We start from the raw sequence: 23,967 nt of genomic DNA, 5'->3' as shown, positions 1-23,967 counted from the left end.
CTTAATGCGATGGTTGGGTTTTACCTTAATGAATGTTTGTAGTTGCGGATGCTTGCTAATAGTTCCAATCATAAGTGCATATAATTCCAAGTCAGGGATGACATGCTAGCAGTGGCCTCTCCCACATAAAACTTGCTATTGGTCTAGTAAATTAGTCAATTGCTTGGGGACAATTTCGCAACTCCTACCGCCACTTTTCCACACTCGCTATAATAATTTTATTGCTTCTTTATCGAAAACAGCCCCTAGTTTTATTTACGTGCTCTTTATATTCTTACAAACCTATCCAACAACACCTACAAAGTACTTCTAGTTTTATAATTGTTCTAGGTAAAGCGAACGTCAAGCGTGCGTAGAGTTCTATCGGTGGTCGATAAAACTAGAGGGAATATTTGTTCTACCTTTAGCTACTCGTTGGGTTCGACACTCTTACTTATCGAAAGAGGCTACAATTGATCCCCTATACTTGTGTGTTATCAGCCGCCGCAATGTCACGCTCCTGATCTAACAGGTCAACTGCATCCTGACGTGCTTTTTCATTGTCAGCTTCAACATAGGCCGCCACACGGGGCGAGTCATGACGGATGTCACTAGGGAGAACCGCCTCTGCTCGGTAAACCATGAAGAAAGGCGTGTAACCCGTAGATCTGTTGGGGGTAATATTGATACTCCATAACATTGAGGGTAACTCCTCCACCCAACAACTCGGCATCCTCTGCAAAGGAACCATAAGCCGGGACTTGATGCCTCTCAGGATCTCTTGATTGGGTCTCTCAGCTTGACCATTAGACTGGGGGTGAGCCACTGATGATACATCAAGCCGGATACGCTCACGTTGAAAAAATTCTTTCATAGCACGCTTGGATAAATTAGTGCCATTATCAGTTATAATACTATGGGGAAAGCCAAAACGGAAAATCACCATTTTGATGAACTGAACCGCCGTTGTCGCGTCACACTTGCTAACTGGCTCTGCTTCAACCCATTTTGTAAACTTGTCAACCGCCACCAAAAGGTGAGTCTTTGTATCTTTGGACCTCTTGAAAGGCCCAACCATATCAAGCCCCCAGACTGCGGCCAAGCAATCGGAATCATCCTCAATTCTTGAGCCGGCACATGAGCTCGTCGTGAAAACTTCTGACAACCATAACATTTACTGACCAGATCCTCAGCGTCAGCGTGAGCCGTCAGCCAATAAAACCCATGAAGGAAAGCCTTGGCTACGAGAGACATAGAATCGGCATGATGACCACAATCTCCTTCACGAATCTCTCGTAGAATCTCACATCCTTCTTCAGGAGAAACACAACGTTGAAACGCCCCTGTGACATTGCGATGATGCAACTCTCCATTGACAATAGTCATTGACTTAGACCGCCAGGTTATCTGCCTGGCCATAGTTTCATCATCAGGAAACTCGCCCTGGGTCATATAAGCCAAATATGGAACCGTCCAGTCGGGAATAGCATGAAGAGCCGCTACCAATTGTGCTTCCGGGTCAGGAATAGCAAGATCATCTTCTGTAGGCAATTTGAAAGAAGGGTTATGCAGAATATCTAGGAAAGTGTTAGGTGGCACCGGCTTACGCTAACACCCTAACCGGCTTAAAGCATTAGCCGCCTCATTTTTTCTGCAATCAACATGTTCCACTTTTAACCCTTGAAGGGACCTGCGATGGCATCAACCTCTCGACGATAAGCCGCCATGAGTGGATCCTTAGAGTCCCATGTGCCAGAACATGCTGAGCTACCCAGTCTGAGTCGCTGAAACACCTCACCCGGCTTAAGTTCATCTCCTTAGCCATCCGAAGACCGTGGAGCAAGGCCTCATACTCAGCTGCATTGTTAGTACAAGGGAACATGAACCGGAGAACATAAGAAAACTTATCACCTCGTGGGGAAGTGAAGACAACTCCAGCCCCCGAGCCCTCCAACTTCCTAGATCCATCAAAATGAATAGTCCAGTAAGTGTTATCTAGCTTCTCCTTAGGTATCTGCAGCTCTGTCGAATTGTTTATGAAATCCACAAATGCTTGAGACATAATGGTTGTTCGAGGCATATATTTCAAACCATGAAGTCCAAGCTCAATGGCCCACTTGGCTACCCGACCTGTGGCTTCTCTGTTTTGAATAATATCCCCTAAAGGAGCAGAACTAACACAGTGATGGGATGACCCAAAAAATATTGCTTGAGCTTTCGACTTGCCATGAAAACCCCATATACCAGCTTCTGCCAATGTTGATACCTCTGCTTGGACTCAGTAAGCACCTCCCTGATGTACTAAACCGGACATTGAACCGGATGCTCCTTCCCTGACTCCTTCCTTTCCACCACAATGGCTACACTGACAGCTCTGCTATTGGCAGCCACATATAACAACAAAGGCTCCTTATCAATGGGAGAAGCAAGAACGGGCGGCTCAGCCTTTTTTTTAAGGCCTCAAATGCCTGATCAGCAGCATCACTCCAGACAAAGTGATCTGTTTTCTTCATCATCAGGTACAGAGGGATAGCTTTCTCACCCAACCGGCTTATGAACCTGCTTAAGGCCGCAATACAACCCGCCAAACGCTGCACATCATTGATACACGTCGGCTTAGCCAGAGAGGTGATAGCCTTTATCTTCTCCGGGTTAGCCTCAATACCCCATTCTGAAACCAGAAAACCGAAAAGCTTACCAGCTGGCACACCAAAGACACACTTGGTAGGGTTAAGCATCATCTTGTAGACCCAGAGATTATCAAATGTCTCTTTCAAATCATCTATCAATGTTTCCTTCTTTCTGGACTTCACTACGATATCATCCACATAAGCATGAACATTGCGCCCAATCTGATCATGAAGACAATTCTGCACACAGCGCTGGTAAGTCGCCTGGGCACTCTTGAGCCCAAAAGGCATAGACACATAGCAGAAGGCTCCAAAACGAGTGATGAAAGCTATCTTATCCTGGTCCTTAACTGCCATCTTGATCTGATGATAACCAGAATAAGCATCCAAAAAGCTCAAACACTCACAACCCGCCGTAGCATCAATAATTTGATCAATATGAGGGAGAGCAAAAGGATTGGCCGGACAAGCCTTGTTTAAGTCCGTGTAGTCCACACACATACGCCAAGTGTCGTTCTTCTTAAGTACCAGCACCGGGTTAGCCAACCACTCAGGATGGAAGACTTCAACAATGAACCCAGCCGCCGAGAGCCGGGCCACTTCTTCACAAATGGCCTTACACCTCTCTTTATTGAAACGACGAAGGAATTGCTTGACCGACTTAAACTTCGGATCAATATTAAGAGTGTCCTCAGCGAGTTCCCTCGATACACCTGGCATATCAGAAGGTTTCCATGCAAAGATGTCCCGGTTCTCATGGATGAACTCGATGAGCGCGCTTTCCTATTTGGATCCAGATTAGCACTGATGCTGAACTGCTTGGATGAATTGCCAGGAACGAAGTCAACTAGCTTAGTGTCATCTGCGGACTTAAACTTCAATGCCGGATGATGCTCCGTAGTTGGCTTTTTCATAGATGTCATATCTGCCGGGTCAACATTATCTTTGTAGAATTTCAATTCCTCGGTTGCACAGACAGACTTAGCATAAGCAGCGTCCCCTTCTTCACATTCCAAAGCTACTTTTTGGCTTCCATGCACTGTGATGGTCCCCTTGTAACCCGGCATCTTGAGTTGTAGGTAAACATAACAAGGTTGTGCCATGAACTTGGCATAAGCCGGCCGTCCAAACAGAGCATGATACGGGCCTTGAATCTTGACCACTTCAAAGGTTAGCGTCTCGGCCCTGGAGTCATGCTCATCCCCAAAGGCCACTTCCAAAGCAATCTTGCCTACAGGATACGCCGACTTACCAGGCACCACACCGTGGAAAACAGTGTTCGACGGTTTAAGATTTTCTTCAGTTAACCCCATACGATGGAAAGTATCATAATAGAGGATATTAATGCTGCTACCTCCATCCAAGAGTACCTTTGTGAGTTTGTATCCTCCAACCTGAGGCGCCACCACCAAAGCCAACAGACCCGGATTATCAACCCGGGGCGGGTGATCCTCACGACTCCACACAATGGGTTGCTCAGACCATCGCAGGTAACGGGGAACCACCAGCTCAACGGCGTTCACCGCCCTTTTACGGGGCTTCTGATCCCGCTTGCATAAACTCATGGTGAAGACATGGTACTGCCCACTATTCAGTTGCTTTTGATTACTTTGATAACCAGATTGCTGCTGCTGATTCCCCTGACCACACTGTTGATTATAACCACCTTGACTGCCTTGATTGCCTTGGCCCTGGAAACCGGAATTAGAACCGCCACCACCGTAACCCGGACCATGAGAGCCGGAACCTGAGCCACCACCCGGCCCATGATCCTGTAAAAGATTGGAGTTTTTGTACTCTTTCATGATGAAACAATCTTTCCAGAGGTGAGTGGACGACCTTTCCCGTGTACCATGCTTCGGGTAGGGCTGATTCAGCATCTGCTCAAGATTGAAACTTAACCCTCCAGTCTGAGGAGGCGGCCTTCCCTTACGACGCTGACCATTATTCTGCGTGTTGGTATTAGCCACAAAATTTGAATTATTATCAGCCTTGCGCTTACCACTGCCCCCCTGACTCATCGGGTTATGATGTCGCCCCTTCGTGTTACTACTCTTCTTTCCCTTTCCCGGCTTTTCATCATCACACTCGGGGTCCTTGGTACTATCAGAGTCGGCATACTTAACCAGAGCCGCCATCAGCTCCCCCATGTCGTTGCAGTGCCGCTTGAGCCGCCCTAGCTTCTGTTTAAGGGGCATAAAACGACAATTCTTCTCTAACATTAAGACTGCTGAGCCGGCATTGATGCGATCCGATGAGTGCACGATAGCTGAGACCCGGCGCACCCAATGGGTTGTTGACTCGCCCTTTTCTTGGACAAAGGCGTCCAAATCCACAATTGACATAGGCTGCTTGCATGTATCTTTAAAATTCCAGATAAATCGGGCTTTTAACTCGGCCCATGATCCAATGGAGTTAGCAGGCAGCCCTTTCAACCAAGTACGGGCCGTCCCATCTAACATCATAGTGAAATATTTAGCACACGCAGCGTCGCTAACATCCAGCAGCTCCATGGTCATCTCATAACTCTCAACCCACGCTTCAGGGGGCAAGTCAGCTGTGTAGTTAGGGACCTTACGAGGACCCTTGAAATCCTTGGGCAAGAGCTCATTACGCAGAGCCGGCACTAAACATGGCACACCCAAGGTTCTGGAGATCACGCCTGCCTCCATGGAAGCGGTCGGGTAAACCGAAGAGTGCTGATGAGCCGCTTGCTGAGCCGCCGCCTTAGCCTCCCGATGTGCTCTGCCCTGATCCACCAAATCCTGAGCACCATCACGCACCGGGTCATGTCCACGAGGCTCGTTACGGCGCTGCTCAGTACTCGAAACCGCCGGAGAGTCAATGTGCCTGCTATAACTCCGGCTCGGGCGAGCGGTTGAGTTAATCCTCTCACGACTGTAAGAATAAGCCTCCTACTGTACCAGTGCTGTCTGAAGAAGCTCTGTAGCCCTCCACGTTTCAATCATAGCTGGAGATTCGCCACCGATATATACTTTTAATATAGAAATAAATTACTACTATAATCCTAAACGGGCAACAATATAGGACCGCCACCGATATTTGGTCCCAGATTAGTCACGGGCCAAAAATACTAGTGACGAGTGCATATTGCTGCTCGTCGTTGGAACTCAAGCATCAAAGGAGGAGGTGACTTTGGATCCACCCTTGATATTCTTGGCCCACGGCTAATCTGGGCAGATGTTACCAAGTAGCGGGTAGATGTTGATGCCGACCACTGATATATATATAAACACTATTCTGATCACGGGATCAGAATAATATTCTGATCACAACAAAAACTTCCTGAGTTACACGCCTGAACTTGCTCTGTAGGAACCCGACCTTCGGTCTATCTTCGCAACCGTGTCTCCTCGCGTGAATTATTCTGGTTAGTCGTGTTCTATATGATGTAAGTGTAATCTAGAAACGGTTTTTAGCAAACTAATGCTTGTTTTAAATAGAAATCTCGCTCATAGGCGGATTTTGCACTCGGGTCGTGATGAACTCGCGTTTTTTGCAATTTTACTGCCTGAGTTGTTCGACCTGAACTTCCCCCTGTGCTAGGTTGAACTTCCGCCAACATTGCCCAAATGGGGCTTGCTATATACCGTTGGAAAGCTATGGACACGAGTATCATGACCCAAGTTAAATTTTTGGCAAAATGTAAGCGGTTTAAGAGCAGTTTTGAAAACCGTTTTTTCTTCATACAAAAACCATGAATCGTATTTTCGATCGCATTTGTAAACCATTTATAGGAGTGAGGAAAATAATATGGCGTTGGAAAGCTGCTGCAAAACCGCTCCTTCCACATGTTGAAAGTTTTCTCTAATTCCCTATGGTTAAAGAGTAATTTGGAAAATCGTAAAATTTCGTAAACCGAACAGCCGAGTTAGTATTTTTGATGTCATTTATAAACGGCTAATCCAATTGAGGCAAATGATATGGCATGGGAAAGCTTATGAAAATGCGCTACTTTTTCATGTTGAAATTTTTCTAATTTTGAACGGTTTAAGAGTAATTTAGAAAACGGTACAAGTTCAACCGAGTTTGTATTTTCGAGCTAATTTTTTAACCGTAGGTCCGAATGCAGCAAATGATATGGCGTTGGAAAGCTTGAGAAAATGTGAAACTTTCTGGTATATATTGTTTCTCCCAATTCCTTATGGTTTAAAGTCAATTTTTAAAATGGCTAAAAACTTATTTTTGCCCTAATTTTTACAAACTTTCTCCGAATGGGGCAATTTTGGTATGGCGTTTCTCTGATTCCTAGCCGTTTTCAAGTAATTTCGAAAACGGAGAGATCATTCATTATGCCTTTATCGCGAAACAGATTCTTCGAAAATGCACCGCGTGAAGACCTTGAACTTCTCGGCATATCTACCTAAACTTCACTCTGTTTTTCACGGACTTTTTTTGGTCATAGCTCTCCATCATCTCACCGGAATTGAGCAAGTGATATACCGATGGAAAGCTGCTGTAAACATGCAACTTTCCCGTGTTGATCATTTTTTAATACTCATGACGGTTTTAAAAGTTTTTCATCCGAAATTCATTCAGTGCAGTAGTTGAACTTCTGCATTTTTCACATTGAACTTCTGTGACGTATTTTTCGTTTGTTATTTTCTTATCCATTCGTAACGTGTTACACGAATGATATTCCTTTGTACAAACCTCTCTTACAATTTTTTTAAATTTTCTCCGACCGAGGACTTGAACTTACACAAATTATATTCCTACCGTTTTGAAATAAATTAGGAAATGACGAGACCATGATTTTTGACTTCATCGCGAATGGAATGCACTGCGTGAAGTAGTTGAACTTCTCGGGCATGTCTGTTTGAACTTCACTATGTTTTTGACGTGTTGTTTCTTGACGTGATATTTTTTGCACTACGTGAAGTAGTTGAACTTCTGGGGCATGTCTGTTTGAACTTCACTTTGTTTTTGACGAGATCATTATTTCTGCCTTCATTGCGAATGGAAATGCACTCCGGTTGAACTTCTCGAGCATGTCTGTTTGAACTTCACTCGATTTTTGACTTGTTGTTATTTGCCCGTAGCTCCCATACCACTTATCGGAATTGAGCAAATGGAATAACGATGGAAAGATGTTGAAAACAAGCAACATTCCTGTGTTGATTAGTTTTTTTATGCTCACAACATTTCACAAGAATTTTTTGAAATGCGAAAAAATGTGTTTTTAACAGTATACATAAAACTTTTAAGCCATTCATCGAAATATATCATATAATATACCGTTGGAAAGCTTATGAATAGGAGCATCTTTTTCACGTGGACAGACGTTACAATTTTTTGTCGTTTGAGAGTAGTTTTAAAAATGGCAAAAAGAACGTCGTTTTTTGCCTGTTTTTTACATGTAATTGAAGGTCGGACGTCTCTTACTAGAGATCCTGAACTTCGCCAAGAATGGACTGGACGCTGTGGCGGCAGATCCTCATTGGGAGGAGGAGGCGTGTTGGCAGGTGAGCTCCTCCGAGATAGCAGGGAGGTGGCGGAGCTGAAGAGGCCTGGCAGAGGCGCGCGGTTGCCTTCGGCGACAAGGACACGCGGGGATGGGGGGGCCAGCGGCGCGAGGTGTGCCGCGTGGTGGCTTCTGGTGGCGCCGACGTGTGGGGAGAGGGGAGTCCGGCGGATCTCAGCTGGCCTCTCCGGCGGGTGAGACGTGCAGGCGCACGGGGGCGGGCTGGAGCATGGGATGAAGGCGAGCTTTAGTGGGTGGGTGGGTGGAGGGCGGTCGGCGGCGGGGAACGGAGGCCAGCTGCGGGGCATGGCGGCCTCGGGCGGCACCGGCAGGAGCGGGGTGGCGCTCGGCGGCGGGGCACGGCGGCCTCAGGTGGCGGCGGCAGGAGCGGGCGCGGGGGGTAGCGCGCGGCAGCGGAGCATGGCGACCTCGGGCCGCGGTTGCAGGAGCGTGGGCGGGGATGGGGGCGGCGCAGGGCGGCGGGTTGCGGGGCGGGAGGATGGAGCGACGTGCGGCGACGGGATGTAGGGCGACGCGTGGGGAAGGGATAAGAAGTCCAGGTGGTTGGGGATGGGCTTTGGTTGTTTCATTAACGCACCAAATCGATTGGATCTAGAAACATCTATGTCGGGCCCTTATAGAGCCTGACGTGATCCAAATAACTATTCTAATCCCAGGATTAGAATAGTGTTGTCATATATATATATATATATATATATATATATATATATATATATATATATATATATATATATAAAGTCTATTAATAACCCTGGGTGAGGAATAACTAATTCCTCACCCGAGTCGATCGACTGAGAGAGATGGTCCGGCTGTAAAATTATGTTTGCCCACTGTAAAATTATGTCGATGGAAACGGTTGGGCTTTGGCTGGTCGCTAGGAGCTAGCCCACTCACCCCGTACATGAACAGGTGCGAGCGGTTTTCACGGGCTCGGGCAGGTGTTCCTCTATCCCGACCCTCCCCTCTCTGGCAATGGGGAGGCGACGACAGCGGCGGCACCGGAGGGACCAACCGGAGGCGAGGCCTACTCCCATCTCTCGCGCGTGAAGTAGTCCACTTTGCGCCTCTGATCGGTAGCGAACCGAGGCGACATAGGCAGTGCAACGATCCGACGCGAGCTGGGCGGCGACAATGGCCTTCTCCGGCGTCGCCCTCCATCGTCGGCTTTCTTCTCGCCGGTAAGATCTCCCTCCTCTTCCTCCTCCTCCACAAATTTCTTAATTTATAGGGTTAGGGTTCTTGGTTTTTGGGAGCGAGGAAGAAGAAGAGAAAGAAAGGAAAAGAAACAGAAGAGAGGATCTTGCATAATGAAGAGGTGATGTACTGATGTAGGTTGATGGTGGAGACTGGTGCTCGGAGGTGGGATCAATTCAAGGAGGAGGTGGATGTCATGCTGTAGGAGGAGAAGAAGGCTGCGGAGAAGGAACAACAATACAGTATCTTCTTAGATCCAGCCAAAGGCGATGGCCCTGTTTCTACTCTGTTATAGATAAACTGTCCCTTTTTTTCTTCATTGGAGCTCCACCGTTTTGAAATAACTAGACTGTCACATAGTATTGAGAAATACCATGTTCAGCCATTTACTTAGAATGGAGTTGGGATGCTGCTACTGTATGACAATGGTCATCCCATCATTGTAAATATGCTCTATTGCAGAAGGAACATAAAGAACTAGGAAAGGGTAAAGTACAAGTAAATGTGAAAAAACAAGCCTCGCAGCGAAAAATCATGCCCCAAAAAGAAGCACAAAACATTCGTGCCCAAGTAACTGTAATCTTAATGCACAATGTCACCGGCTTGTTGATAGGGAGTGTAATGTCTAGTTAGTTTTTGAGTTAGTTGAGCCACTGCCATCTGGGGCAATCATATTCTGAACATATCGAGATTTACACCTATCGATTAGCTAATCTTACTAAAGAACACAAATGTGCCTTTTCTAAAACTTGAATCGTCCTGGTAAAAGTACGGATTTTCACTTGACCTGTGGCTGTCTATATGTCGAAGGCTTCTGAATTTCTCTAGGCGTAGAATTGAACAATAGTGAGACATTGTAGGCGCAGGCCTGAATAATAGTGAGACATGGTATCAACTAGCGAAAAGTGCAAGATGCAGGATCAGCTTTTATTCTTCCAGTTCATGGTACATTTGTTGGTCTTTGTCACCTCTTTGAAAGCACTGCATACACCTGCAGTATAGTAAACTTTCTCAGGGTTGGTTCTCATATTTTCACACTGAGCTTAGGCTAACGCTGGATGGCTAAGCACCTATTTATTTCTAGTTTTGATCTGTTGATACATGGTGAAATGAACAGAACGATATAGCTGGGCGTGCTCCTATTTTATGTCTATGTAAAGAAGCAATGCAATCTATATTGGATGCAAGTTTGGAAATGTATTATTTGTACATGCTCCTATTTTATGTTGGCCCCACATCTCGTAACTCTCAAATTTCTTACATCGGCTGGCGAATGTGGGCTAACTCCGAACTGCTAGATTTTTATATGTGGTTGGTTGGACACCTTATGTTGGCGGACACTTACCTTCTCCCAGCCTGTCAATATTCACGGAAGCTAAGTTTGATTTATTTCTATTGCCAAGAGGTGGACACTGATTCTCATCCAGCCTGTCAATCTTCACTAATATTTTGGTTTAACCTGCTCTCAATGCAAGAGTAATCATGTATAACAGGGAAATGCGATTTTTCCTTCAGGTTATTGCTTGTTTGTTTTTTGTAGCATACACCAGATGGGAATGTGCTATTTTTGATGAGTAAATGCGATTCTAACTGTGCTCCATCAATTTTTTTTCCGTAGCCATGGATACGTAAAGAAAATCAGCACCATTATTTTTGTTTGAAATTCTATATACTGTAAGACTTTGATTTCGTTCACATTTGACCTATTTTCCTATCTTGCAGAGCCATCCATTCAAATATGGTTAATATCTTCTACCCTGTATTTACTGTACCACTAGAATAGAGACGTGCATTTATTTTAGTCGATCAATTTTTCTGCTGTAGCAATACTTTCTGTTGTCATCCTGGTTGTGCTCCAATTCACTATTTCCATGAATTAATGTTAGGTACTCCGTCAGCATGTTCACATTATGTGCTAGCCTGCTTTTAAAGGTATTTAAGTTTTGATGCTACGTAATTCATATTCATGAGATTGTGCGTGGATAACTTGTAATCTTTATCTCTTCTGTTTCATCTTATCCAACTGTATCTCGCACAGTTTGGTACAAGACATGATTTAGGTTGCATTGCAATTGTAGTTACAGAACTTGGCCTCTCTGTCTTGTTTCTCTGTTTACTTTCGATTCATACCTGTAGCTAGTGTGTTCATGTGATTCTCATAAATCTGGTACATCCAAACTTCCCTTGTGTTTTTTCCAGTTTAAGATAGTAAAGCCTCAGTCTATCTTCAAGTGTGATGTGTTCTTGTTTGTCGGTGGTCTCTACCTGTTTGTTGGTATGCTCCTTAGAAATAAAAATATTCTGTTTTTTCAGGTCTATTCAAGTGGATGACGAAAACTGTATGAGGGTAGAGAGGAACGAGTTTTCTGGAACACGTCTTCGTATTTTAGTGTATGGTGGGTACATGTATTGTTTGGTTCAAAATTTAGACCTTTTTACCAATAATTAGTAGCAAAATTTAGGATTGTTGAGAAGAGAGGTGAAGCTAAAGGCTTCAGTACTATTCTTAGGACACTATATGTTGCTTCCAGGCCATGTATAAGAATTGTTCAGTTACTTGAGAGATTGTTGAACATATGAAATTGATGGAAGTCTTTGGGCACCCTCAAGTTAAGTTGCTTGAAGACCAAGTTCAAATATGTGTGAGGGCAGTGCAGTTGGGCATGCCAGTGTAGTAGATCTGTTTTGAAATAGTGCTTTCAGAAATTTTCCTGCTGCTGGTCGCCAAATGGCATTCAATTATCTCCAAATGATTTTTTCTATACTCATAGGGATAGTTTTAATTACGTGAGACATTTCCCAGAACCATTAGTTAGTTTTGTACACTGAATCTATTTATTAGACGGTTTTGGTATTCCTAGGGCCATGTTGATCGTTCTTCCATTTGTTATATAGCATTATTTTAGGGCCATCGGGCTACCATCCATTCCATGGGCTCGTGATTTTACTGTGTTCGTGATGATACATCTGTCCCTTTTATGTTTGGTTCTTCAGATATTAATGTTGTCATCTCAATCAGTGCTGAGCATCGTTTATGGGCTTTTGGATTGTTATCATCACTGTAGTGCTGATGTACCTCCCAAGAAGAAATATAATGTGGTAGGCAGAGATACCTCTTATGGGATGGTTTAGATTGAGGCAAAGCAAAGCTTTCGCCTCCAAATTTTTTTACGGACTTGTCCCTGTATTACAAAAAAAGTTTCTAGCTGATTACTGTGGAAATACCCGAGACAAATCAAACTTTTGGAATGCAGTTCTAGGATTCTGGATATGGCATTTTCAAGGTTATTTTGTACTATAAGAAAATTTTCGTTTGATCTGCACATCTCAAAGTAAAGTTAACAACGCTCCGCAATCTTTTTGTGTTTCTGGTCTAAGTCAACAAGATAATATAGTACCTCGCCCAGAAAAAAGATGATCCATTTGACAACTGTCGTGCAAAACATTGGAGAAAAAATTGCAAACAAGAACTACACTGAAGAACAATTTATAGGAACACAGTCACATCCTACAAAAGAAGTCAGGCACGTCTCCTACTCATCCTAAAATTACAGCAACATCATTTTGTTTTTTATAGTGTTATTACTTTGTTGTGCCGTACGGATTTCTCAAATGCCTGATGTAACTTATTAGCACGCAAAATGTAATATTACGTCTGTCCCTTTTGTTTTGTAGAACGGAGACAGTTTCCTACTTCAGGCTGTAATCTTACCTCAAGTGCCTTTGTTTTCTTACGTTTTGAAGGTATGTACGTGGGAGATGGCTGTAATCTTATCTCAAGTGCTTTTGTTTTCTTACATTTGAAGGTGTGTACGTGGGAGATGGACTGGGGTGAAGAATAAGAATTCTTCACCCTGGGTGATGAATAGCGCGACCATATATATATATATATATATATATATATATATATATATATATATATATATATATATATATATATATATATATATATATATATATTATGATTACACCCCTTAAGAGTCTTATTCTAATAACACCAGCCTTATTCAGCACATCCCCCACCAGATCGCCGCCGCCCCTCCCCTCCCGAGCTTCTTCCGCGGCAGCGGCCTGGGAGCGCCGCCGCTCCTCCCCTCCTGGCCTTCTTCCGCGGCAGCGGCCTGGAAGCGTCGTCGCCCCTCCCCTCCTGGCCTTCTTCCGCGGTGGCGGCCTGGCAGCGATGCCGCCTCTCCCCTCCCCGCTTTCTCCCACGGCAGCGGCCTGGGAGCGCCACCGCCCCTCCCCTCCCGGCCTTCTTCCGGGGCAGCGGCCGGCAGCGACGCCGCCCCTCCCCTCTAGGCCTTCTTCCTCGGCAACGGCCAAGCAGCGCCGCCACCCATCGCCTCTCGGCCTTCTTCCGCGGCAGCAACCGAGCAACGCCTCCCCCTCCAGCATATCGACCTTCTTCCACGGCAGCAAGTCGGTAGGGCCGCCGTCGAACTCCTCTGGGCCTGCAATTAGCTGTACTTCATCAGATGTGGATTGGTGCTGCCTCGGCATCAAACCAATTCGAGCAAGGAGGACTGTGCGCAAGGTTCCTTCATCCACGGCAGCTTCCTTGATTAAGTCTGCAACGACCTTGAGAGCAAATCCTCCGTCTCTGTTCACCTTGAGCAACGTCCAGACCGCTCATGAACTTGTGAAGGGCAAGTGGACTGCACAGGCGAACGCGAAAGTTGTGCAGACGGATGAGAAGAGAACTTCCTCCTGCAAACGTAAGAAATCACTGCAACACGAGGTAAGCAGTACACTTCCTCAACCATATCAGTTTAGTTATTCCAGACAAAGCAGTACATGCAGTCCAATACGCCTACAAAAACGATGCAGTCCGGTTGCTTCGGTTCGTTGTGGGGGAAAATGTAGTGAACTTGCTCGGTTATGCAGTACGCTTGTGTAGGTTCATTACGGACAACGATGCAGTGCGGTTACTTCAGTTCACATTGCAGGGTGATGCAGTCAGCATGCATTAGTTTCGCAGTACCGTTTGTAACACATTGCAGTTCACATGATTTAGTTCATTTTGCCTGACAATGCAGCTCGGTCATTTTGTGTGCAGGAAATGACGTTCAGCAGATACAAAATGCCTCGCATAATTGACAACCCAGGGAACAACAACTTTCAGAAGAGTAAAGCTTCTTCTGAAAGAGATACTGGCTGGGTTACCCCTGAGATTCCTCGAGGATTCTTCACGACAACAAACAGGGTGCACTACTCTCCGGAAGAGGATTTTTTCCAGGGAGAAGAGGTAGTCGAGGATGACGATGATGTCACCTTGATCTGGGAGGGCACTCACCGACAGGAGGATGAAGATGACGACGATGAAGATGAGCCAATAACAGTTCTCAACCCAGAGTATAAGCACGAATTCACTACGTTTGGACAGCATGTCTGAACAGACAATGATGATGCAGTTGAACACGATGTTGCAGCAGATGATGATGATGTGCCACCGCTCCAAAATTTTCAAACCAATCCACTGAGACATCGTCACAACACTGGATTACCACCACGTCGACCTGCTGCACCCCAAAACAGAGCTCAACGTCCACCTACTGCACCGAAAAACAGAGCTCCAAGCACAGCTGCTGCATCAACTTCGACAAAGCGACCACCAACGGTGCCTCGGTCAAAAGTCAACAGCAGGTACAAATCCTCCTCACTATTGCCGCCGCGAGATCCTCAACTACACAGATCTGCCATAACCCCGCCATGTCCAATACAACCCGGCGAGCTGCAAACACCATCGGGTGAACGACTCTACACACATGTAAGTTTATGTTTTGAAAGATAATAATTATAGTTGTAGTCCATTCAGATAACATTGCAGTGCACATTGATATTTCTTGTGAGGTTTGACCTAGCATCTAATACATTGGATTCTTCTGAAAACTTAGGAACACTGCAATGCTTTTTTAAACTCGTATGCACTCCTCGTATTTAAAAAACAGAACAGAACAAATTATCTCATAGAGCATTGCGCTTAATGCAGGATAAAAACATGCCGCTGAACCTCATACCTGCCGCTGGAATGAAGTTCACCACATACGACAAGGCATGGGACTTTTACAACAATTATGCAAGATGTGTAGGGTTTGGCATACGCCAGAGGGCACAACACAAGACAAATACCTACATTGTCTGCTCAAGAGAAGGGACACACAAGCAGACTGTGTCAGATTATCAAAGGAAACGTCAGAAGACATCCAAAATGATTGACTGCAAGGCAAAGATTAGAGTCAAAAAGAGGAAGGACGACAAATTTGTGATAGAAATGGTTGAACTCAACCACAATCACAAGATGCTGGAAAGCCCCGGGATGCTTTTGCACAAGCGATCGCACAAAAAAGACGATCCTTTGATAGACCAGTTAGTGAAAGACATGCAACTAGACAACCACACACATGCTCAGATGATGTCAACGCTGTCGCCTATGTTCGGTGGTCTGCAGTACATGGGACATACTAGCCGCGACTGGGTAAACAAGTGAGCACATCACAGAACATATCGCTTGAGCATCATGTCGGTAATTATTTCCTGTTTGATGAGATGAGTTTTCATTGCGTTTGAAAATGCAGGAAACAAAAGTTTGCCAGAGAAGAGTCCTACGATGATGTCAAGGAACTTCTGGATTTCTTCGAGAAGATGCAGAAGATAAACCCAGAGTTCTTCTATGATTATGACGTTGATGCATATAACTCTGTAAGAAACGTCTTTTGGGCCAACGCAAGTTGTAAAGGATCGTATGAAGATTTTGGAGACTGTGTTACATTTGACACGACATATAAAACTAACAAATTCCACATGCCGCTGGGAGTCTTCGTGGGAGTGAACCATCATCTACAGAGCACCATATTTGCTGTTGCCCTCGTGCGAGATGAGACAATACCATCGTTCGAGTGGGTTTTCAAAACATTTCTGAGGTGTATGAACAACAAGCCGCCAATCTGCATCCTCACAGGAACAAAAAAAACCATGCATACTTACGTTTGTTTGGTGCACTTATATTTCTTCCATCTATCTTACACACACACAAACAACTTAATAAAAAAAACACTATTTGTGCCTTCTCAGACCAGTGTTCTTCGATGAAGGCAGCATTAAAAACTATCCTCCCACATACTCTGCATAAGTTGTGTCGGTGGCAGATCATGAAGAAGTACAAAGACCACCTCGCCTTGCTGTATAAGGCGCACGAGAAACTCAAGGATGATCTCAATGCGGTGCTCAACGACCCACTAATGCCGTCAGAATTTGAACGAGCATGGAAGGACCTCATTCAGAGATACAACTTGGAAGACGACGAAGTGATGAATTCGCTATGGGAAGACAGGCACGAGTGGATCTCGGCTTACTACAAGGAAGTTTCTATGCTCGGATGACTTCCACGCAGAGAAGCGAGAGCATGAACAGCATACTGAAGCAAAACTTTGTCAAAGAGAAGCATGATCTCCATCTGTTTGCTCAGCAGGTGGACAAGTGCATTCAGACCAGGAAGGTCGTCGAGCACGCAGAGATAGTAGCAAATGAGGTAAACAAAAAAGGTCCATCAAAAACTGCTAAAAAATATAACTATAGAAACAAACAATTTTTTCATTTATCTCGTTCGTAACAGTGCATTTCTGATCATGCAGTCAGAAGTAAAGACAACAACCCAGTTTGGGTTCGAAGTTCAGCTATCAAAAGTGTATACAAGGGTAGTGTTTGCAGATTTCAAAGAAACACTCTACTGTAGCACTGCATTCAGAGCAGAACGGTGCCCTGAGAACCCGACACAGTATCTCGTACACCACTACAACAGATCGGATGCATTTGACTAGGCAAGGCATAATTTCCAAGTGGTCGCCGATGAACAGAAAGGTGTCTACGAATGGGAATGCAAACTCTAGACACACACAGGTGAGACTCCTATCAAAGAAGTTCACTTCTTTAAAATGAACAAATAACAAAAATGTGTTTATTAATTTCATGCAGTTCACTTACAAAACAAAGAAATCATGTGTTGTCTGCAGGGCTCTTTTGCGTCCATGTGTTATGCATGCTTTCTCATTTGAGAGTACTCAAGATTCCTGAGGTGTACATCATGAAAAGATACACCAGTAACGCAAGATCAAATGCGACGTTTGACAGAAGAGATTATGAACAAACAACACCAGATGGAACATTGCTTTTTTGCCGTAGAAAATTGCTGACAGAAACAGCAATGGACCTTGCAAACAGAGCGACAAGGGCCGACGCTGGGTGCCACAGAGCGTTGTCTGGTATGAGGGCACTGATCGAGGAAGTAGATGTGCTCAACGAAGAAGAAGAAGAAGCAGCAAAACTAAAGCAAGTAGAGAAATCCCAGCATGACAATAATGCCGAGCAAGTAGAAAATACCCAACACAGCGGAACTGGTGCTATCAAAAAAAGAAACAATTCTTCCACCTCCTGTTTCGAACACAAGAGGAAGGAAGAAAGGGGGCGACGCAACCCAGAAAAAGGTTGCATGCAAGGAGAAAAATGATGACAAAAACAGTAAGCCACAGCCTGAGCTGGACAGTGATGGTCACCCACTGGGAATAAGAAGGTGCAAGACATGTAATGAAATCAGAGGCCACAATTCCAGGACATGTACAAAAAGACATGAATAAGAAAAACAAGGACATGGCGATGCACAACCGAATAGAAATTCCACTCACAACACTAAGAAATGGACGAAACCGAGACGTTGTAGCATCTGCAAAAAGAGGAAGAGACAAAATTCAAGAACCTGCCCCAAAAGAACTAGATCAGAAAATGAGGAAGACGAGGAAGATGAAATCAAAGAAGAAGATGGCGACACAACTGAAGAAGAAATGGCTTATGAAGAAGCAGATGAAGAAGAGGAGGAAGAAGAGAGTGAAGAGGACGAAGAACATGAAGAAACTGAAGAAGCAGTGGCTTATGAAGAAACAGATGATGAAGATGAGGAAGAGCAAGAAGAGGGGGAAGAAAAGAGTGAAGAGGACGAAGAACATGAAGAAACAATGCCAACAAGACCACCACAAGGGAATGCTGCTGTACGGAAACAACCGAGAACGACACCACTTTCAAAAAACAAGGTAGGAGCACGAAAGGATGCAGTTCACAGCACTCAAAAACAAAAGCAGGCATCAACCAGCACGCGGGGAGCAAGGAAGGATGCAGTTCACAACACTGGAAAACAAAAGCAGCCATCAACCAGCACGCGGGGAGCAAAGAAGGATGCAGTTCACATCACTGGAAAACGAAAGCGGCCATCAACAAGCACGCGGGGAGCAATGAAGGATGCAGTTCACAGCACTCAAAAACAAAAGCCACCATCAACCAGCACGCGAGGGACTACAAACACAACGGTGCAGAGACAAGAGCTAGCAACACCGCCACGGAAAACAAAAGAAAGCGCGACATTAGACACGCTCCAGTCACCGCGGAGAAGCAGCAGGTTAACGACCAAATAGATGAACTTCAATAAATTAATCATATGCATAGCAGTTTGCTTATCTGTATGACTTATGTATCAGTTTAAATTTCGTGTAAACACAAATTTCCCACTGACTATGAGTTATTCAACTAAACCATCTAAAGACAAATGGTGTATATAGTATACCATATATATAGCAGTCTAGAGTAAAACTTTGACACATATTAATCTAAAAACGATGTAAAAAATGCAGTTAGCTCACTGGCAGCATGAAGTTCAGAATTATAATTGAAGCGGTTCAGATCACAAAAGTGCTTATTAGAAAACACATCAAAAAGACGAGGCGTTCGACACGCAAAAGTACTTATTAAAAATCTACCTCATAACCTTATCCAATCACGTCAAACGTGATTCTAACCGTACGATCCTCGAGTTCAAAGAAGTTGAGGACGACACAGCCGCCCGTCAACGCCTACATGGTACTTGGCTGGTTTAAGGTGTCCATTACCAAGAACAACTTGGAGAATTCCCTTCTTCTTGAGCCGGAGATACCTAACAGCTCGTTGGGGAATTTTCTGCAAAAAAGCAGTACAGATTAAACGCAATCTAATGTGCAGTGCGGAACTTGCAAACAAGAAGTACGCTTGCAACTATTATGAAGTTCTTGAGACTACCTGCATGTAGTACAAAACCTACAAGCGGGGAAAATTGTGGAAACTATTACTTCTCATTTAGTATCTAAGCAGTTCACATATTGTAACCATGCAAAATAAAAGACGAGCTCCATGCACACAACCAAAGAAATAGAAACAAGATATAAGTACAAAGTGCAGTACACTTCAATAAAACAAAATAAGTACATTCCTAAAAAACTAGAAGTTCAGACTAGTATGCAATTATATGAAAAAACACAAAGAAAAAATCAGATCAAGCGAAAATTACCATCTTGTAGTGAGTCTCAACATATGTTGGCGTAAGCTGATGGAGAAAAAGGACTTGTGCGGCCAAGGCCACGGCGGAGCAGGGCGGAATAGAACGTAGAAACGTTGATGTGGCCCATATCCAATCCTTCTGTGAATGCTGTGCCATATGCAAGCTGCTCAGCTCGCCCAGCTCGGCACAATACCTTCCCCCCACGACGAGCGCGACGGGCCTGCGAGCAAGCTGAGCAACAGTGCGTCGGCACACCACAACCATGCCTGCAACAGGAGAGATTCGCGTAGGGGCCTGGAGCCATCGCAACAAAAACCTAGAAAAGGTAAAAAATAAAGAGAGGCTAGAGAAAGGAGAGGAGTTGCGGCTAGAGGAGAAATGAACTGCAAAGGAAGGGTAGAAGTTGGCCTACATTTATAGGAGAGGAATGCAAAAAGGTCAAAACTGAAAATTAAAGAGGAGTTAATGAAAATTACGTTACCAAGAATGAAAGACAATCAATAAAGGTTTATGTTACCAAAACAAAAAAGTCTTACCAGGAAGTTCTACAAAGACTTTGACTGCACAAATTCCCACGAACTAACCGCAGATTATTAAATAATAATTCTATGAAAATTTATAATCCACAGACCATTTTATGTGTGCAGTTCTTCAAAGTCTTACCAGGAAGTTCACTATATGTGTGCATGAAGTGCAGTACATGCTCAAAATGAAGCACAAAGAAAAGCACTTCCGCGCAGTGCACAAAAGCAGAATTAGTACACCTGATGTAGTCCTTATCTGTAAGCCATGCAGTCCACAGTGTTGGCATAACCAGTCACAACTTTAGCACAAAGAAGCATGCACGCAGTGAAAAATGTGTAGACCTGAAGCACAGGACCATGACGAATGCAGTGCATAGAGGCAACAAAGCAGTGCACACCCCTACCAATGCAGTGCACAAAAATGTAGCGCAAAACGTGTGTACTATGGAATGCGTGCACATGCAGTCCAGAACACTGATCAATGCAGTGCACGGATGATTTGCTAAGCAGTGCAGGCCCCTACATTGAAAATAATACTTAAGATAGAAAATACAAAGAAAAAAATTTGACCACCACAGGTGCATCCGGCCCCATCCAGTCTCGTAGTAGGTCTGTGCCCACCGTAGGCGAGCTGTTCTAATCCACAATGCATGGGGCCGGGCGCACATGGGCCCACAGGTCAGAGAGCATGGAGCATCGAGCGCCGGGTATAAGCGCCCAAATAAGTAACCTGAGGAGTTCAACACGGCCGCCTCGCCAGCGCTTATAAACAGGTCGGGCGCGCGTTCCGCGGGCGAGGTGGGACTAAACATTAGGCCGCACAAAACGCACGGGGAACCAGCCGTGCTCACAGGCCTACTTGGGCCCAATGCGTCTTCACTCCACGAACACAGGTCCAACAAGGCCCACTAAGAAAAAACAATAACTTCAAAAAAATGGGGGGGGGCAACCCCCCCTACCCCTCCCGTTCAGGGATTGCAGTAAGTACAGGCAAAAAAATTGATGCAGTACATAGCACTAGAAAGATGCAGTGCATTTAGCTACACGAAGCAGTACAGTTTAGCAAATCCAGTTCCGGATTACCTACATGAATAAATACACGGTATAGAACACAACGAAAACTCATAAAATTGCGGAATACATTGTACTTTATTCAGGGGCTCCAGCAAGGACACGCAAAAAATACTGTACACAACATGCAGTTCTCCGTTCCACACGATGCAGTGCGGAACTCTAACCAATGCAGTTACGTTATCACGTAGGATACATATAAACGTCACAAAATGCCCGTTCGCACAGAAAGTGGTGGTTAAAAAATCTACTGATCAGAAATAAAAAAACACGTTAAAAAACACCACGTTCGCATACAACCACCCAATCGGAGCGGTTCCATCGCCGCAAGCCCACGATCATAGACGCAACACCAACCCACGATCTGCACAAACCGCATCGTCAGCGAGATCGTGCATTTCATCCGATGCGGCCATCCCACCCCGCGCCCTCCCCTTAAATTCAGACCCCTGCCATAGGCCTTCTCATCCACAACAACACAAGTATCCATTGCGCTGCCACCAAATCACTCCATCACATCCATCTCCACGCAAAACACCAAGCCCCTACTATCGGAGGCCCACGGCAACACCAAGTTGCACGTCATCCACACCAACGACAAGAAGCAGCTGGCGATCACCCTCGCGCAGTACGAGTGCCACCTCAGCCTCCAGCGCCACAAGATCATCGGCATTGATCTCGAGTACAACAACGAGCCTGAAGCGACGCAGAAGCCCGCCCTCTGCCAACTCTCCATCGGCAAGAAACACCCGGTGCTGCTCTTCCAACTGAGCGCCGGTGAAAGGTGCACCGTCTTCGACAACTTCCTCGCCGACCTCAGGTACACCTTTGCAGGCTTTTCCATCGACGGCGACAAAAAAAGGCAAGAGCGCGTCAATCTGGAGGTCGCCAACTTCGTCGACATCCAGAAGGAGTGGAGGGTGCCCGAGGCAACCAAGGAGTTGGACTCCCTTGAGGACGTCTCCGGCATGCTCATCGACGACTACTACAACAACATGAAGAAGAAGATCACCGACGACGAGCACAAGCGCTGGGCCACCCTGCCTCTGTCCATGAGGCACATCGAGTATGCGGCAAAGGACGCCTACGTAGCGTACGAGATATGGAACCGCATCACCCTCACCCAGGACGGGCTTCGCCCTACAAAGCTGGAGAAGGAGGAGCCCCCCAAGAAGCGCGCCAGGAGCAGCTGGGGATGGGGAGACGCTGACTGGTGAAGAAGAAGATGGTGCCGGCCAAAGAGCAACCAATGCTAGCGTCGTTTTAGAATTATCGTCAAATTTGCTTTATGTTGTTTGCTTATGTATTGTTAGTTTGCTTGTGATTACTTGCTTTTGCTGAACTTCGTTTGCTTGCCATGCAAAATCGTTTGTAATGATGTGAACTTTGATTATGTTAGATTGCTTTCTGTTGAAATTAGTTTGCTCATGATGAACTTGTCATACAGAATGCCTGTGATAATTTGTTTTCTATTGTTTGCTCATGTATCATTAGATTCGAGCAGTGTGCAAATAGGACGCATGCCGTGCACGTTTTGTACCAATGCAGTACATACTCTGTCAAATGAAGTTTACACATACCCAACAAAGCAGTGCACACCCCTAAATTTGATAAAAAAGAATACATAAGAGCAAAAACACAAAAAGAAAAAAATGCGACCTGTATATGTAGTGCGGAAATATATGAACGTGCAGTACAGGAACATAATCAATGCAGTACAAGTATGTTTACTAAGCAGTGCACTCCCCTGCATTGGAAAAAGATAACATAAGAGCAAAAACATGAAAACAAAAAATGCGAATTGTACATGTACTACGGAATACGAGCGCATGCAATACAGAACTCTGATCAGTACAGTGCACAGATGGTTTACAAAGCAGTGCACGCCCCTACATTGAAAAAAATGTAGTGCGGAAATATATGAACGTGCAGTACAGGAACATAATCAATGCAGTACAGGTATGTTTAATAAGCAGTGCACTCCCCTACATTGGAAAAAAGATTACGTAAGAGCAAAAACATGAAAATAAAAAATGAGAACTGTGCATGTAGTACGGACTGCGTGCACATGCACTACAAAACTATGATCAGTGCAGTGCACAGATGGTTTACAAAGCAGTGCACGCTCCCCCTACATTGGAAAAAAACTATAGAAAAAAAATTATATGATCTAAGTTTTCATCTGGCTCCATGTATGTCACTCATGTGCTCGGTTCTTGAATTATATGATCTAGCAATACACGCCGTTTTATTTTGTTTTACCAAATACAAACTATTTGACTGAACAATAGAAAACTGCAACATTACTATACAAAACATGTATGAAATTCAGTTCAAGAATACAATCATGCACAAAACATGCATTGTTTATGCAATATATTATCAGATTTACTAGTTATGATGAACAAAGTATTAGCAACCACTCAATGTAACAGATTCAGATATTCATATTGCAGTTTAGTTTCAGACAAAACAAAAAACATAGGTACTCCTAAGAAAATAAACTATATTCACCCTATACAAACATCTTGCAGGCCAATGGAACTAGACAAATTCCTCATGAATGGTGAGTACACCTTCGTCGGATTCGCCATTGAAGGAGACAAAAGCAAGCTGAAGCTATCTGGTTTGGAGATCAACTCCGACAACTACATTGATCTTCAGGTGGAATGGAGAGACCCATACAATAAAAAGAAGTTTGAGTCTTTG

General features: G+C 44.7%; 1 long non-coding RNA gene across 1 annotated transcript; it reads left to right on the top strand.

The window, feature by feature from the left end:
* The first annotated feature begins 9,006 nt into the window (after window positions 1-9,006).
* LOC120966163 (uncharacterized) lies at window positions 9,007-11,946 on the top strand. Its single transcript, XR_005759321.3, has 3 exons — window positions 9,007-9,293; window positions 9,448-11,241; window positions 11,623-11,946. It is a non-coding gene; the product is annotated as an uncharacterized lncRNA (long non-coding RNA).
* The last annotated feature ends 12,021 nt before the right edge of the window (window positions 11,947-23,967 follow it).

This window comes from Aegilops tauschii, chromosome 6 (genome assembly GCF_002575655.3).
Source record: "Aegilops tauschii subsp. strangulata cultivar AL8/78 chromosome 6, Aet v6.0, whole genome shotgun sequence".
Lineage (NCBI taxonomy): Eukaryota > Viridiplantae > Streptophyta > Magnoliopsida > Poales > Poaceae > Aegilops > Aegilops tauschii.
Note: the sequence above shows the minus strand (reverse complement) of the source record. Positions and strands in the feature narration are given on the sequence as shown.